This window comes from Ochotona curzoniae, unplaced genomic scaffold, assembly GCF_017591425.1.
Source record: "Ochotona curzoniae isolate NIBS_2020 unplaced genomic scaffold, NIBS_Ocur_1.0 contig_2754, whole genome shotgun sequence".
NCBI lineage: Eukaryota > Metazoa > Chordata > Mammalia > Lagomorpha > Ochotonidae > Ochotona > Ochotona curzoniae.
In genome coordinates, this window is record NW_024465582.1 from 33,652,397 (window position 1) to 33,666,600 (window position 14,204).

At 43.3% G+C, this 14,204-nt stretch overlaps 1 long non-coding RNA gene across 1 annotated transcript; it reads left to right on the plus strand.

Annotated features, from left to right (window-relative positions):
* The first annotated feature begins 347 nt into the window (after positions 1-347).
* On the plus strand, positions 348-9,554 carry LOC121154592. The gene is made up of 3 exons (XR_005883563.1): positions 348-2,210; positions 5,980-5,982; positions 9,542-9,554. It is a non-coding gene; the product is annotated as an uncharacterized LOC121154592 (long non-coding RNA).
* The last annotated feature ends 4,650 nt before the right edge of the window (positions 9,555-14,204 follow it).

The window sequence follows — 14,204 nt, forward strand, 5'->3', positions numbered from 1 at the left end:
CACCAAACCCCACCCAACACACACCCCAAACCCCACCAACCCCCCACAACCCAAACCCCCCCACCCACCCACCACAAACACACCAACACCCACCAACAACCCAACCCACCACACACCAACACCACCCAACCCCCAACAACCCCACACAACACCCCACCCACAACACCACACCAACACCCACTACAAAACACAAACCATACCCACCCCACCCCCCATACCCCAACATCAAACCAAACCCCCCCACATATCCACCCCAACTCCCCAACCAACACCCCAAATACCCCTCTTCCAACACTCATTAATCCCAAAGTCGCCCTCTCGCTCAATGGACTGGTTTATGAATTTTGTATCACTTTACTTTTTTTTTTTAAAGCAGTTTCAGTATGTAAAGTTTGATGATGTGCTTGAAATTGGTGGAAATATAAACACACCCCTTGTAAGTGCAAAGTATGTAAGAAGTTTTCGCCTTTACAAGATTTACAGTGATTGTGTTTAATTCTCACTTGTTTTCTTTTGTTCATCATTTAGGACAGCAGTTTTTCTTTAAGATAGTTTTACAGGTTAAAATTGTTTAAGTGGATTAAAAAACAACTGACACTGCATGCTACTGTTCTCTCTGAAAAGAAAGAACCCCCTGTGCTGAATACTAATACGTGTTAGTATTCCGTGTTTGAGTCGTTGGGTCTACCCGCAGAGTGAGCGTTTTCTTTTAAACTTCCTTGACATTTCCAAGCTTACTGCGAGTAGAATTGCAGTGTGTGTTGTCAGCTGTAGGTGGCAAAGGCGTCCTTAGCAAAAGGAAACTGGGTTTTCAAAATGGGCTATGGGAGCACAAGCTGAAGCTTTAGTGCCTTCTACAATGTTTTCTAGAATTTTCTATGTGCTAGTCATCCTGAATTCATATGGAATCTAGGTGGATATTCTGTTCATACCCATAGAGAGGTATGCAAGTCAAGTGTCAGGAGAGCTGCTTACTTAGTTCACCTAATATGAAAAGGAAGTCTTGTTTTCAAGGCTGATTGTTGAGTTTAACAGTACAGTTTTGGGACCATCAATTTTATACTGTGACAATTGAAGCATGCTGTTCTCCCTAAAAGGAACCTTTTTGTGGTCTATGTTGATGTTGAATGACCTTAATGATTACCTCTCAGTTGTCTTCTCTAAATGATGTGCTGACTGAGGGAAGCCTCGTTTACCAGGGAGGTTGTGTGTCCCAGGGTATGTTTCCTTGAGTTTAAAATTCGGGTGGTCCGTCGTAGATAGACTCACCTTTCCCTGACGGTGTGCAAGACGACAGCATTGCAAAGGTTTTTCGTCTCAAAACGTTTAACTTGTGGTTTTTGAATTCTTTTCATTACTGTTATATTTCCAAAAAAAAAAGTAACAGTTTTAATTAGCATGTTATTAAAAAATCAAGTATAATTTTATTTTAATGCAGTCTAATACAATCAAATTACTCAGTTGCCTTACCTCAATGGGAAGAGTTACTTGTACAGATAGAGTTAAAAAGCTGAGTAGCAGGTGGTCACTTGGTTTCACCTTGAATTTTCATGTTAATACTGTTGAGGTTGAAGTCTTTGGTGAAGACTGAAAAGAGTTGCCCCCACCGCGAGTAATGAAGCCTGGTTTGATTATTAAGCTGCTTAATCACTCTTTTTGTGTTCAAAATTACTGTGTGATTTTTTTTTTCCTTTTTGTCAACTGTGTACATTAAAACTTTGGAAAATGCTTTACTATGTAAAGTATAGATGGTCATTTTTATCATTCAACCACATACGGTTGGCTGTAAACAGCTTATTCTGATGTAAGAATGCTGGGTGCATATGGAGAGGACTGTGTAGGATTATGTGTCTTGCATCAATAGCTGTCTTATTTATGATATGGAAGTAGACTAGAGCAAATGTTTGAATCTTTGTTATTTTTAGTACCGTTTCTCTAATAAAGCTAAGTATTTTAGAGGAAAGTATTTGTTTATGCATTTCAAAAAAACAATCAGTTTTCATCCTGCCTTTCTTTTCATTGGCACAGAGATTTTCTGTTTTTTTGCCACAGGGAATGCACGTTTTGTGTGGTGTTTATAAAACTGTTTTCCTCTTCTCTGGGCTCTGTGAAATATCTTTCATGCTGGTCATTAACATGAAATCTGGTTCCTGCTGTTGATATTTAGTCACTGTTAAAGTGATCATGTGAGGCTTGACAGATCCTGACTTGTGAATGGGATCCGAGGATCCTAGGAAGTAAAACCAGCCTCTCCGGGGTTGGATGTTTGACTTGTTCTTAGGGAAGCAAAACTTGGTAGGGTTTTGTATGTTTGTTGTTGACTGGAGCCGATATGTTTTCAGTTGTAGATTTCTTCTCGAGTTACTTTGTTTTAATACAGGTGTTGTCGGGAAAACTTGAGGTGAGGCTCAGCAGACAGCATTTTACGCTTGATACAGATTTTGTTTAGCTAGAATTATGTAAGAGAATTCCTTAAATTGTAGTTGCTATTCATCAGTCTAGAAAAATTCTTTTGGAACTCTCACTCTTGCTTTTCAGCAACCCAGACTAATCCTAGAGGACGGTCCTTCAGAAGCTTGCCCGTCAGTTCCAAGTGTGAAAACGCGTAAATGCTTCACTGTTGGCTTACCCCCTGCTGTGACCCGGGTCCTGTCTAATTAGCTCATGACTGCATGCACCTGTCAGTTGATGACCTTCCCTGGATTAGGGTTCCGTTCTGAAGGGCTTCGGTGTTGGCCATATTCATCAGGAGTGTTGGGGGCTGGCGTTTTGATTTGCTCAATTAAAAGCTGGCATCCATAGTGAGAAAAATTTTTTGATCAAGAAAATAATCTCATTTGTGATGCTAATCATTTTTGGGACTCTGTCATTGTCTATGTATATGTTACTTACCTTTATTTAAAAACTTAAAAAAAAAGGACCCTGACCCAAACACGCTCTCAAATGAAGATAATGTATGTAAGAATTACTGCGTACAATGGCATGCTTTAGTCTACACAGTAACGCCAAGTCAGAATTTGCTTTGATTTCATCGCCTTTGTTTGTCAGATTAGCAGAATTAATCCTTTTGGATTGAAGCATTGAGTACTTTTTTGGTGGTCATTTTCTATTTTCATTAAAAGTATTTGATTTTTAACTAGCTTGGTTGTCAAGTATATCTAGTCTTGTGAAGTAGAAGGATCTTGCATTCCTTGTATGTTTAAATATTTTAAAATTTTTTACTAAGTATTTTCTCATAATTCCCACTCTTATATGTAATAGCCATTTAAATTGTTTAATCTCGAATTTCAAAAGGGATAAAACATATTTCTGGAAGCAGGAATCTGGAGTAATATAAGAATCTCTTAAAATTAACTTCCCTACTTTTTGGGTTTATGGGTGCAAGCTTTTTTTTTTTCTTCGTTTTAAAAGTATACATTTTTATTAGTAACACTGACTAACAACTGATACTATTTTAAAAATAAGCTAAAGCTGTTTGTGAGTTCTGGTCCATATTCACATTCACTTAGATTGGATTTAGTAACCCTTTCACTGCTTTTCATAACTCCTAACAATTTATTTAGAATTGTTACTTTGTGTCTGCTATAACGTTTCTTAAGGTAAAGTCTTTAAACTCAGAGTCTTAATTTGTTGTCTTGTTTTTAAATTTGTATCTGTCTAACAGTATAATTTTGGAAATTGCTAATTTGGGGGCGACTTTTCATTTTACCTCCAAATTTTATTTTTTCAGGACTGAAGTAGTTCCTTCTATGCTTGGGTTTTGTTTGTTAGATACCTTCTTGAGTATGTTTGTAAGTTCAAATTGAAAATCCTACTAGAGGAAGAGATTGTTCGCTACCAGTGTAAGGTAGACAAGCATACTGTTGATGAAGCTCAAGATGATTTCTGATTTCCCCAAGATCTGAGTACACTGTGCAGCTACACCGGTGAATGTGGTAGTAATCTGCCTGCTGAATCCCAGTAGAGAAGTGCTAGGGAGGAAGTGCTGTGGAAGTGCCAAGGGAAGGACCTCCAGTGTAAACACACAGACGCTGCCTAGGCGGATATGTTTGTGAGTAGGATGACTTTTAAAATGGTATTAGTAAAGATTTATTAAACGATGCTGCTATTATGTTGCTATATTTTTAATAAAATGCAAATTTAAAATATTGCCACTGTTGAGTAGTAATTTCACCTATTTCTGGGACATGTGTTTGCGTTTTAAAGTCTTCCATGACTGCAAGGCGGCAGTGTCCTGTCAGTGCTCACAGTTACCTTCCAAATGAATGTCTGCAGTTGGTGCGGCCCTGCTCCGTTACGTGCTGTTGTAATGCTGGTGAGTTTTTTGCACTTCCTCTTGCTTTTAGGTGTGCTGTGATATTTGCACGAGGAACGTTGTCACACATCCTAATAGCCGATACTATGCTTTTGTCCCCTTCTCAGAATCGTATCTGTGTGTGCTCAGGGTTCTCGGTGAGCGGGGACAGCACGTGGGTCCAATGCCCTGATCAAACAGGTGACTCATTTGCTTATATTTGGGAACTTCCCACTAAGATATTTGTTACTGATTTCTAACTTAATTCTACTCTGATTGGAAAACAATCTGTAGGCCAGTGTTAAGGCGTGGCTGGTTGTGCAGCTCTGCGAGGTGCCAGGATCCTGTAATGGAGCACTTGTTTAAGTCCCCTTTGCTCCCCTTACCCAGTTCGCGGCCGATGTGCTTGGGTGCCTTCCGTCCACATGGGAGACCCACATTAAGCTCCTGCCTTCTGGCTTTGGTCTGACTCAGCCCTGTTACGATCATTTTGGGGAGGAAACCGGTTAAAAAAATTTTTTAAGCCCAAAATTTGTATTTGATTCTGAGATTTTCTGAGATTTGCTTTGCGGCTTAACAAATAATTCACTTTGGTAAGTGTTGTACGCTTGAAAAGATTGTGTCTATGTTACTTTTGTAAGACATGCTCTGTCATGTCAGTTAGGTCATGTCATCTGGTAATGGTGTTCAAGTCTGCTGTACCCTGGGAGGTCCTGGGAGCGCTTACTAGATTGGTAGATCTATTTCTTTTAGTTCTTGTTGCTTTATGCATTTTAAAGCTCTGTTCACTGTGTTCATAAATGTCATTGACCGTTTTATCATTGTAAAATTACTCTTTTATTCCTAGTTCTGATATTTGCTATGGATTTTTTTTTTATTAATGCTCATGTTGCAATCGTATTTTTTGTCATAAGTTTGATTTTGTCACCTTAAAAAAATCCTCTACATCAAACTTATTTGTTGTTTTTCATTTAAAGTGTGTTTTTTGTGGTCAGTATATAGATTGTACTGTTGTATCCAGTCTGACAACTTCTGCCTTTTGGTTGACTTGTTTAGCTCAATTATGTTTAATATTATTAGTGATACTATCGAATTTTAATGTACTGCCTTAATTATTTTTCCATCTTTTTTGTTCTTACATTCGTTTATTTACTTTTATTCATTTTTATTTCCTTATGTCTTATTTCATTCTTATGTTTTATATTCATTCTTATATTCAGTGAATGTTTTTAATTTTATCATCTTTCTTACCGTGATAATTTTTCTGTAGAACCTAGACCACATACACCCCTTCCTCTCCATTTTGAAGAATTTTGACCTGTGACCAGCATTGTGACTTAGTTCCACTTCTGATCTAACTCCCTGCTGATGCTCCTGGGGACGCAACAGATGGTGGCCCAGTGCTTGGGCCCTGGCCCCCAGGAGGAATACCTGGCCCGATCCCTACCTCAGTGGGCACTTAAGGAGCAAACCAGCAGATGGAAAATTGATTTCTTTCTCTGTGCCTTTCAAATAAAAAATCTTTAAGAAACATTGTTTTGAATGAAAAGGCAAAGACACACACATATCACACATACGCCAACACGGAGATATGGTCTGTCCGTCCACTGACGAGCTCCTCAAATGCTGCAACAGTCAGCAGTGTCTAGAATTCTGGGTCTCCTGTATAGGTAGCAGGGACTCAGGTAGTTAGGCCTTCGCCTACTGCCTTCTAGCGGGCGGGCATGTTAGCAGCCTTGCATTTGTAATGGTACCATAGTCTGCTTATTAAAAATAACAGTTTATTCATTTATTTGAGAAGCAGGCTTTCAGGAAGGAAATTAGAGACACAGAAATCATGTCCACTGGTTCACTTCTCACATGGCACAACAGCCAGGTCTGGATCAGGCCAAAGCCAGGTGCCAGGAACTCTGTTTGAGTCTCCCACATGGATGGCAGGGGCTATATTCTGCCTTCCCAGGCATATAAGCAGGACACTGGATTGGAAGAGAACCAGCTGGGCCTCTGATAAAGAATGCTAGTGTCCCAAGTGGTGTCTTAACCCACTGTGCTGCAATGCCGCCCTCCCCACCCCAGTATAAATATAATACATATAGTGTGGAGACGTTGCAGTTTCCCAGGTGTGTGATTTTTGTTAAATGTTTAATATAGGTATTAAAAATATCCCCCCTCCTCCTCCCCAACACAACAGTTTTAAAGACATTTATTTCTTCAAATTGTTGGAAAGGGAGAGATGAAGATCTTCGTCTGCTCATTAACTCCCCAGGTGACCACATTGCTGGACTGGGCTTGTCCAGACCCAGGAGCCTGGGTCCGCCTCCGTCTCCCAGGACTTGGGCTGTGTTTTGCTGCTTTCTCAGAAGGAGCAAACATGGCCCAAGGAGCTGGATGGAAGTGGAGCAGCCTGGACTCAACGGGCATCCATATGGGATGTGGACAGTTGCATATGGAAGCTTCATTATGGCATGGTGCCGGCCCCTGGACCCTTTTAAATTTTAAAAGTTTTTCATAGTTATTTGTTAGGCAAATTTATGTAGACAGATGCAGAGAGATCTCCATTTGCTGGTGTGCTTCCCCAGTGGCCTCAATGACTTAAGGCTAGGCCAGGCAGAAGCCAGGAGCCTGTAGCTTCCTTGCTGGTCTCATGTGGCTGCAGGGCCCTAACCATTTGAGCCACATGCTGCTGCTTTCTCAGGCGTGTTATTGGGGAGCTGCATGGGAAATGGGGTGTTAGAGCACAAAGCACCCCCAGGTAGGATGCTGGAGTTCCTAGGCAGCAGCTTTATCTGCACAGTGCTGGCTCTTAAAATGTCTTTTAAAGACATCTTAATGAAGAAAAGGTGTCTTACCTTTGCTCATTGATGTACAGTTTATGATGATCTCCACTCCTTTGTGTAAATTTGTCTATTATCTGAGATTCCTTCTCTTGGTTTACTTCCCAAATGGCTGCAGGGACCAGGTCTGGGCCAGGATGAAGCCTTGAGCCCTGAAGTCCGTCCGGGTATGTCACGTGTTGGTTTAACCTGCTGCCCACAGTGCCCATCCCTGGACTGAGACTTCCAGGGTTGGATGTTGGTGCCTCAGCACATCCTTTAACATTGCTCGCAGGGCAGGTGTTCCGATGAATTCTTTTTACCTTCTGCATACTGAGGAAGTTTGTCTGAAGTACGTATGTTGATACTTTGCTGACTTCAGAATTTTTCATTAACGGTGTGTTTTCTTTGCCCCACTAAGTTCTTTGTTTTCCTTCAAGATGTGTGATGTCATTCTTCCTGTTCCTCTTCTAGCTTTTTCCAGTGGCTACTTTTAAGATATTTTTATTCCCTTTGGGTTTCATAAACTAGACGGTTTTAAATATTTTTTTCTTCACTTGTGTCTCTTACGCTTATTTTTTAGTTTCTTGGGTCTGTCTAGTGGTTTTACTAAATTCAGAAAGTTTCCAACCATAATTTCTTCAAATATGTTTCTTTTCCTTTTTCTACTTTATAGTCTCTAATTATGTGTATATCTGGTTGCTTAAAGTTTTTCCACAATTCATTGCTCTTGTTCATTTTTCTTCAGAGTTTTTCATTATTTCATTTTGGGTAGTTCCATGCTGTAAAACTGAATGTATTATTGCTTGCATAGTTTTATTTGCTGCACTATGAGCAACATTTGGCTCTAACTCAAGCAGACACCTAGACTTGAAGCCATAAGTGAGCAGTACTAAGGGGGTAGAAATTTAACTTAGGTTCTTAGGCTGTTTGGAGTATGCTCTTTGAAGCTGATACTCTGGGATCCCATATGGGCGCCGGTTCTAATCCCAGCAGCCCCGCTTCTCAGCCAGCTCCCTGCTTGTGGCCTGGGAACACAAGCAGGGAGCTGTCAAGGACCGCCCAAAGCCCTGGGACCCTGCACCCGTGTGGGAGACCTGGATGATGCTCCGGGTTCCTGGCTTAAGATTGGCTCAGCTCCAGCCGTTTCAGCCACTTTGGGAATGACTCATCAGGTGGAAGATCTTTCTCTCTGTCTCTTCTCCTCTCTGTATATCTGACTGTCCAATAAAAATACATCTTTTAAAAAAATATTTATTTGAAAGGCAGAGTTACAGAGAGCAAAGGTGGGAGAAAGCTTCCATCTGCTGGTTCATTCCTCAAATGGCTGCAACAGCTGGGACCTGAGCTGTTCTGAAGCCAGGTGTTTCTGCCAGGTTTCCCGCCTGGGTTCAGGAGTTTGAGCACTCGCGCCATCCCCTGCTGCTTTCTCAGGCACAGCAGCAGAGAGCTGGAGTAGAGGTGGAAGAGCTGGGATCTGTAGCTGTGCCGTGTGGATTGACTGCCACTGGTGGCTTTAGCTGCAGGGCTGGCCGGGAGGCTTGCTTTGAACAGGCTGTGTTATGCCTATCTCTTTGCTTCCTCACTTGCCATGGCATCATTCCTGTGCCTTGGTGCTGTGTCAGCATGAACACCAGCGCCAGTGGGGCTGCACGATGTTGAGTGGTGAACTTCCAAAACCGTGAACATACATAAATCTTCATGGGGCGGAGGGAGCTTGCTTAAATAGTAGCTTACGGCAAGGTGACACGCATTCATCTGCTGTTAGCCAGTGTATGTTAAAAAAGAAAAACACTTTGCTTTGCAACTCGAGGAGTTCAATTTAAAGTCAGTTTTACATTTTCTGTGTCTTCATTTTACTTTCAAGTCTGATTTAAAAATTTAAAGTACTATTTGTGAAATGTACTATGTTGGATGCTGAATATTTTTGTATTCTGGGCACTTAAAATTTTTCTTTTTCTTGGAGGATATATTTATTTATTTGGAAGAGTTGCAGAGAGAGAGAAAAGGAGAGACAGAGATCTCCCTCTGCCAGTTCCCTTTGAAGACGGCCACAAGAGGCAGGGCTGGGCCAGAGGCCAGGAGCAGGTACCTCTTGCCGCGCTTCCGTGGGCTGTCTGCTTTTCCCAGGCCATCAGCAAAGGAGCTAAATTGGAAGTGGAGCCCATAAGGGATGGGGACACCAGGCAGCAGTTGTGTACTCCACACTGCTACATCAGATCCCTAAGTGTTTTATTCTGGTGAAAAGCAAGGAGAGAAAGGAGAGACATCTCCTATCATTGGTTCATCTCCCATACATCTGCAAAACATGTGGCTAGGCCAGGCCACATCCAGGAGCTGGGAATGTGGAACTCAGCCTGGGTTTCTTGTGTCGGTGGCAGGGACACAGCCACCTGCACCTTTACTTTCTGCCTTTCTTGGAATGCTTCAACAGAAAGCTGAAATTGGGAGCTGCTTTGGGGCTTGAACCCAGAAACTTTGACCGGGAACATAGGCATCGTAGCACAGACTGTAACTGCAAAATGTTGGCGTGGTGGTGCAGTGGATTAAGGTGGTGCTTGCAAAGCCAGCTTCCCATATTACTGCACTGACTTGTGTCCTGGGTGTTCTACTTCCTGCTAATGCATGTGGGAAAGGAGCAGAAGATGGGATCAGTGCTGTCTGCCTGCCGTGCGTGTGACACACCGGGCTGGAGGTCCTGGCACCTGGCTTTGGCTTTTGGGACCTGTGCATGAAGCACCTCTGTCACTCTACTTTTCAAAAAAAAAAAAAAAAAAATTCAGAATTGCTCCTGGATCCCGTGGGTCTTCTTGAATTCTGTTTTGTGATGTACGTGACTTAACCTGAGAACTAGTTCTTTCAAAATGTAATTTTTAATCTGTATTAGGGAGGGCTGCAGCAACCTTTCCCCATGTCCCATGCTCTGCCCCCCATCTGAGAACTCTGCGCACCTCTCCCCCACCCCCTCAGGCCCGTGGGAAGCAGTTTCTAGCTGAGCTCTGGGTGCTACCCTGAGACCCTGCAGCTGACTTAGTTGTCATTGCCCAGCTGAGCACCAAGGAGCCGGAATGGTCCGCAGGTCTTTGAAGCTCCCTGTGCAGCCCTCTCTGCACCTTGAACTTGGACTACCACGCTCAGCCCGAGTTCCTGCTCCTACTCCTCTAGCCTGTATGCTTGTTCTGGGCAGTAAGCTGGGGCAGGCAGTAGGGCTGATGCGGGATCACTGCTGACCCGCACTGCCTGTCCTCTGTCTGATGGTTGTTTTCCCCCCATCACCCAGGTTTTTCTGTATGTGTGTGTTTCCAGTGGCATGGTAGCCATAATGCCTGTTACTCCGTTTTGGCTAGCAGGGAAGTGAGTTGTACTTGTTAGCCATGCTTCTATGACTTTATGCATTTTGCTGATGCTGTATTGTAACTAACCAAAAAAAAAATATTAGCTGTGTTCTTCCCAGGGCCTTAGAAAGGATTGGTACAACAAGTTAGGGTGTCCTGAGGTTTAAACTGTGTTAACTTCACAGTCATTCCATCTTCTGCTATATTTGAGAAAACAGGGAAGGTGAGGTTACGCTCTTACCAGAAACAACATGGCCAGCCACAATGGTCCCAGAGACCCAGTTCCTCCAGGCAGGACCCTGCCCCCAGCGGCTTCGTGTAAAACCATTGTGGTTCTAGCTGTGTGCTTCTCGGTCAGGCCGCTTGGCATCTGAGGGGTTCCAGTGCATCTAGTGGAGTGTGTGCTTGCACCGTAAAATCACTTCCTAGCACCGCTTCCGGACTCGGTGCCTGCCAGTGTCTTTGGGCTGTATCTAAGCCCTTGGCCAATCGTGTGATGTGAGAACATACTAGCCCCAGCACTTGAGGTTAAACTGAGATGCATTCTAGTTAGAGTCATATGACTTTAGAGCAAATCATGAAACTTCACGATGTTAACTAAACAACATGAAGTAAAACTAAGCGTTGTCAGTCCTGTAAATCCCCTCCCCCAGACACAGGAGAAAATACTGAAATCATCTCCCTCGTCCTCCCCTCTTTCCCATCCTGCCGCTTTCCACCCTAATCGGAGGCCCACAAACCCCCTCACTCATGTCATCAATATTAAAATCATTTTTAAGATTGTCATGTGTAGTGGAAAGAACTAACATTTTGAAGTTATACGGCTAGTCTGTTTGCTTTGAGAACTCTATAGGTTCATGTCAACTTTTTACCCATTTTTAAGCATATTGATGGGCCTGGCACGATAATCTAATGGCTAAAAGTCCTCACTTTGCATCAGTCGGGATCCCATATGGGTGCTGGTTTGTGTCTCGGCAGTCCCACTTCCCATCCAGCTCCCTGCTTGTCATCTGGGAGGACCCAAAGCCTTGGGACCCTGCACTCACATGGGAGACCTGGAAGAAGCTCCTGGCTCCTGGCTTCAGATGGGCTCAGCTCTGGCCATTGTGGCCACTCTGGGAGTGAATCAGCAGACGGAAGCGCTTTCTTTCTGTTTCTCTCTGTATATCTGACTTTGCAATGAAAGCAAATCTTTTAAAAAAAAGATAAGAATATTGTTAACAGTATAGTACAATCAAGTGCAGTATTTATGTAACTTTTCTTTGAATTAAAAAAGGGATTCTGTCAGCCTATCTTAAGAAACTGAAACCCAATGTGGTGGGAGCAGGGCCGTTGCCAGTCCTTGGATTCCTTTGTGTAATTAGGAACAGGTGTTGCCTCTGGGTGGCATAAGCTGATGGGTGCACAGCATGGTCAGTTTGGAGTGCAGGCTCCTTTGTCTATGGGGCAAGGCATCCTGGTGCAGCGAACTGGACACTCAAGGCTCACCGTTGTTGGGAGGTAGGTCAAAGAGTCTCCTTTGGTCCCACCTCTGGCTGGAGAGATAGAGGGATCATTAAGAGAATTGTTGGCTTAAAAAAAAGGATGAGACCCTGAACCCGTGCAAATAAGCTACAGAGGATTGAGAATGTGCAGCCCCCGTCTGTAATTTAGAAATGAAAGGATTTGGAAATCATCTCACTTATACTTTCTGCTCTGATTTTGCAAGGTGAGGAAGCCCAGTGTTAAGGCGGAAGGGAGCAGCCAGGGGGGCCTCTGCAGGCGTGAGCTGGTGGGATCTGAGGGGCGCCCGATGAGCTCACTTTAGGTGGTGGCTTTTACAGGGCTTGGTACTTAGTCACCAGCAACTTCCTTCCAGTATTTAACAATCACTTAAATAAAATTTAAATCATTTCCTTCCACACTGACAATGAGATTGTATTCCATCTTAAAGATCCAGATAAAAATGTTTACGTTCTCTGAATACAGGACTCTCAAACATCATTATTTCTGATATTTGGAAGAATACAGTCTTCCCTTCAATGGAGGTCATGCTGCTGTCTAATAATTCCATTACCCTTGCTCTATCTGATTTAATATAATTAGTGTTCAGAGATATCCTGAAAGGCTGATGTGACCTCATTATCAGTACAAGACTTAAAAGCATTATAGATATTAAATAATCAACAAGAATATCTAACATCACACTAATACAATTTTCTGTTCTTCCTGATCAGGTGGCAAAAGTTTAATGAGCGATTTAATTGATAAACCAAGTTGTCTTCTGGTTTTCTCCAAGTATTGGAATAACATTAGTTCACATGAAATACTAAGGTTGAGAACTTAAACCATCCTCTGCTACTTTCCCAGGCCGTAAGTGGGGAGCTGGATCAGAAGTGGAGTAGCTGGGACACGAACTGGTGCCCATATGGAATGCCAGCACCACAGTAGAGGATTAGTTTGATATGCCACTCTGCCTTCCTCCTTAACATTAATTTATTTCTGTGAAAGAGTTACAGAGTGGCAGGTAGAGCGAGAGAGAGAGAGATCTCCCACCTGCAGCTTCATTTCTCAAATGACTGCAACAGCCAAGGCTGCACCGGGTTGAAACCATGAGGCAGGAGCTTCCTCCAGGTCTCCCATGTGAGTACAGGGACCCAAGCACTCAAGCCATCTTCCATCGCCCTCCCAGGTGCGTTACCACCAAGCTGGATCAGAAGCAGAGTAGCCAGGACTCGAACCAGCACCTGTGTGGAATGCTGTTGTCCTGGGTGACAGCTTAACCCTGCTGAACTGCAGTGCCTGCATCAAGAGATTCATGCAGTCCTTTCCTAGTGTCAAGGCAAAAACACTATGGGCATTAATTACCATGGCCTCTTGTGAGGTTGTGAGTTAAACCTACACAACCTATTCCTCACCTTGGAAAGCTTGTCGACTCTTGGAAAAACAGTGGAAGAGTTACCCATCCCATAAGAACTCATTAATGCATCTTAGTATGCTTGCTCTGCTATAGCCAGTACTTTAAAATGAGTTACTTAGACACACATACGATTCTTGCCTACAGTTGTGGAGGTTCAGAAGTTCAAGGGCCAGGCCCCAGTACACGCCACAGGGCAGGAATGGCTAGGAAGCCCCCATGGATGTCATGGATAAGAGGACCAATCCCATCCTTTAGGGCTCCAGCGACATGTCCTGGTTACCTTCCTCAGGCCCCATCTCTTCGTTGTATTGGGCATTAGGTTTCAAATCCTAATCTTGAGAACACAAATATTTAAAACAGCATGCAGTGCAGAAAACCACCAAGAGTGTGGTTTGTGTGGTGTGGTCAGGAGGAGCCTCGGAAGATGGGACTTGAAGGATGAGAATGAAAGGACATGGGAGAAAGACGGAAGTGGAGCTGAAAGCCAATGGCCTCCCGAGTGGAAAAGAGGTGCACACTTTGCAGGGACTGAGGCACACAGACGGAAGGGAATGCTAGAAACTGAGATGGCTAATATGGACAGTGTGTGGCTTCCAGCCCTCACTGACCTGCCACTATAGAGCTTAAAAAGACACTTGGGACAGGCTTCCTGGCACGAAGGTACACATGTGTACCCAGCTGGGTAGTGGGACTGTTAAGTTGCCTTGTTGAAATAACATCTCAGGATGCTAATGGATTGTGGGAAGGTGAACGAGCTCAAGGTGACACTCAGGCTCAGATTTTGGCTTGGACACTTGGGTGGGAGGTGGTGATAGCAGTGGGATGGCCAAGGCTAGGGTAGGAAATGGAATTTTCTGAGGAGG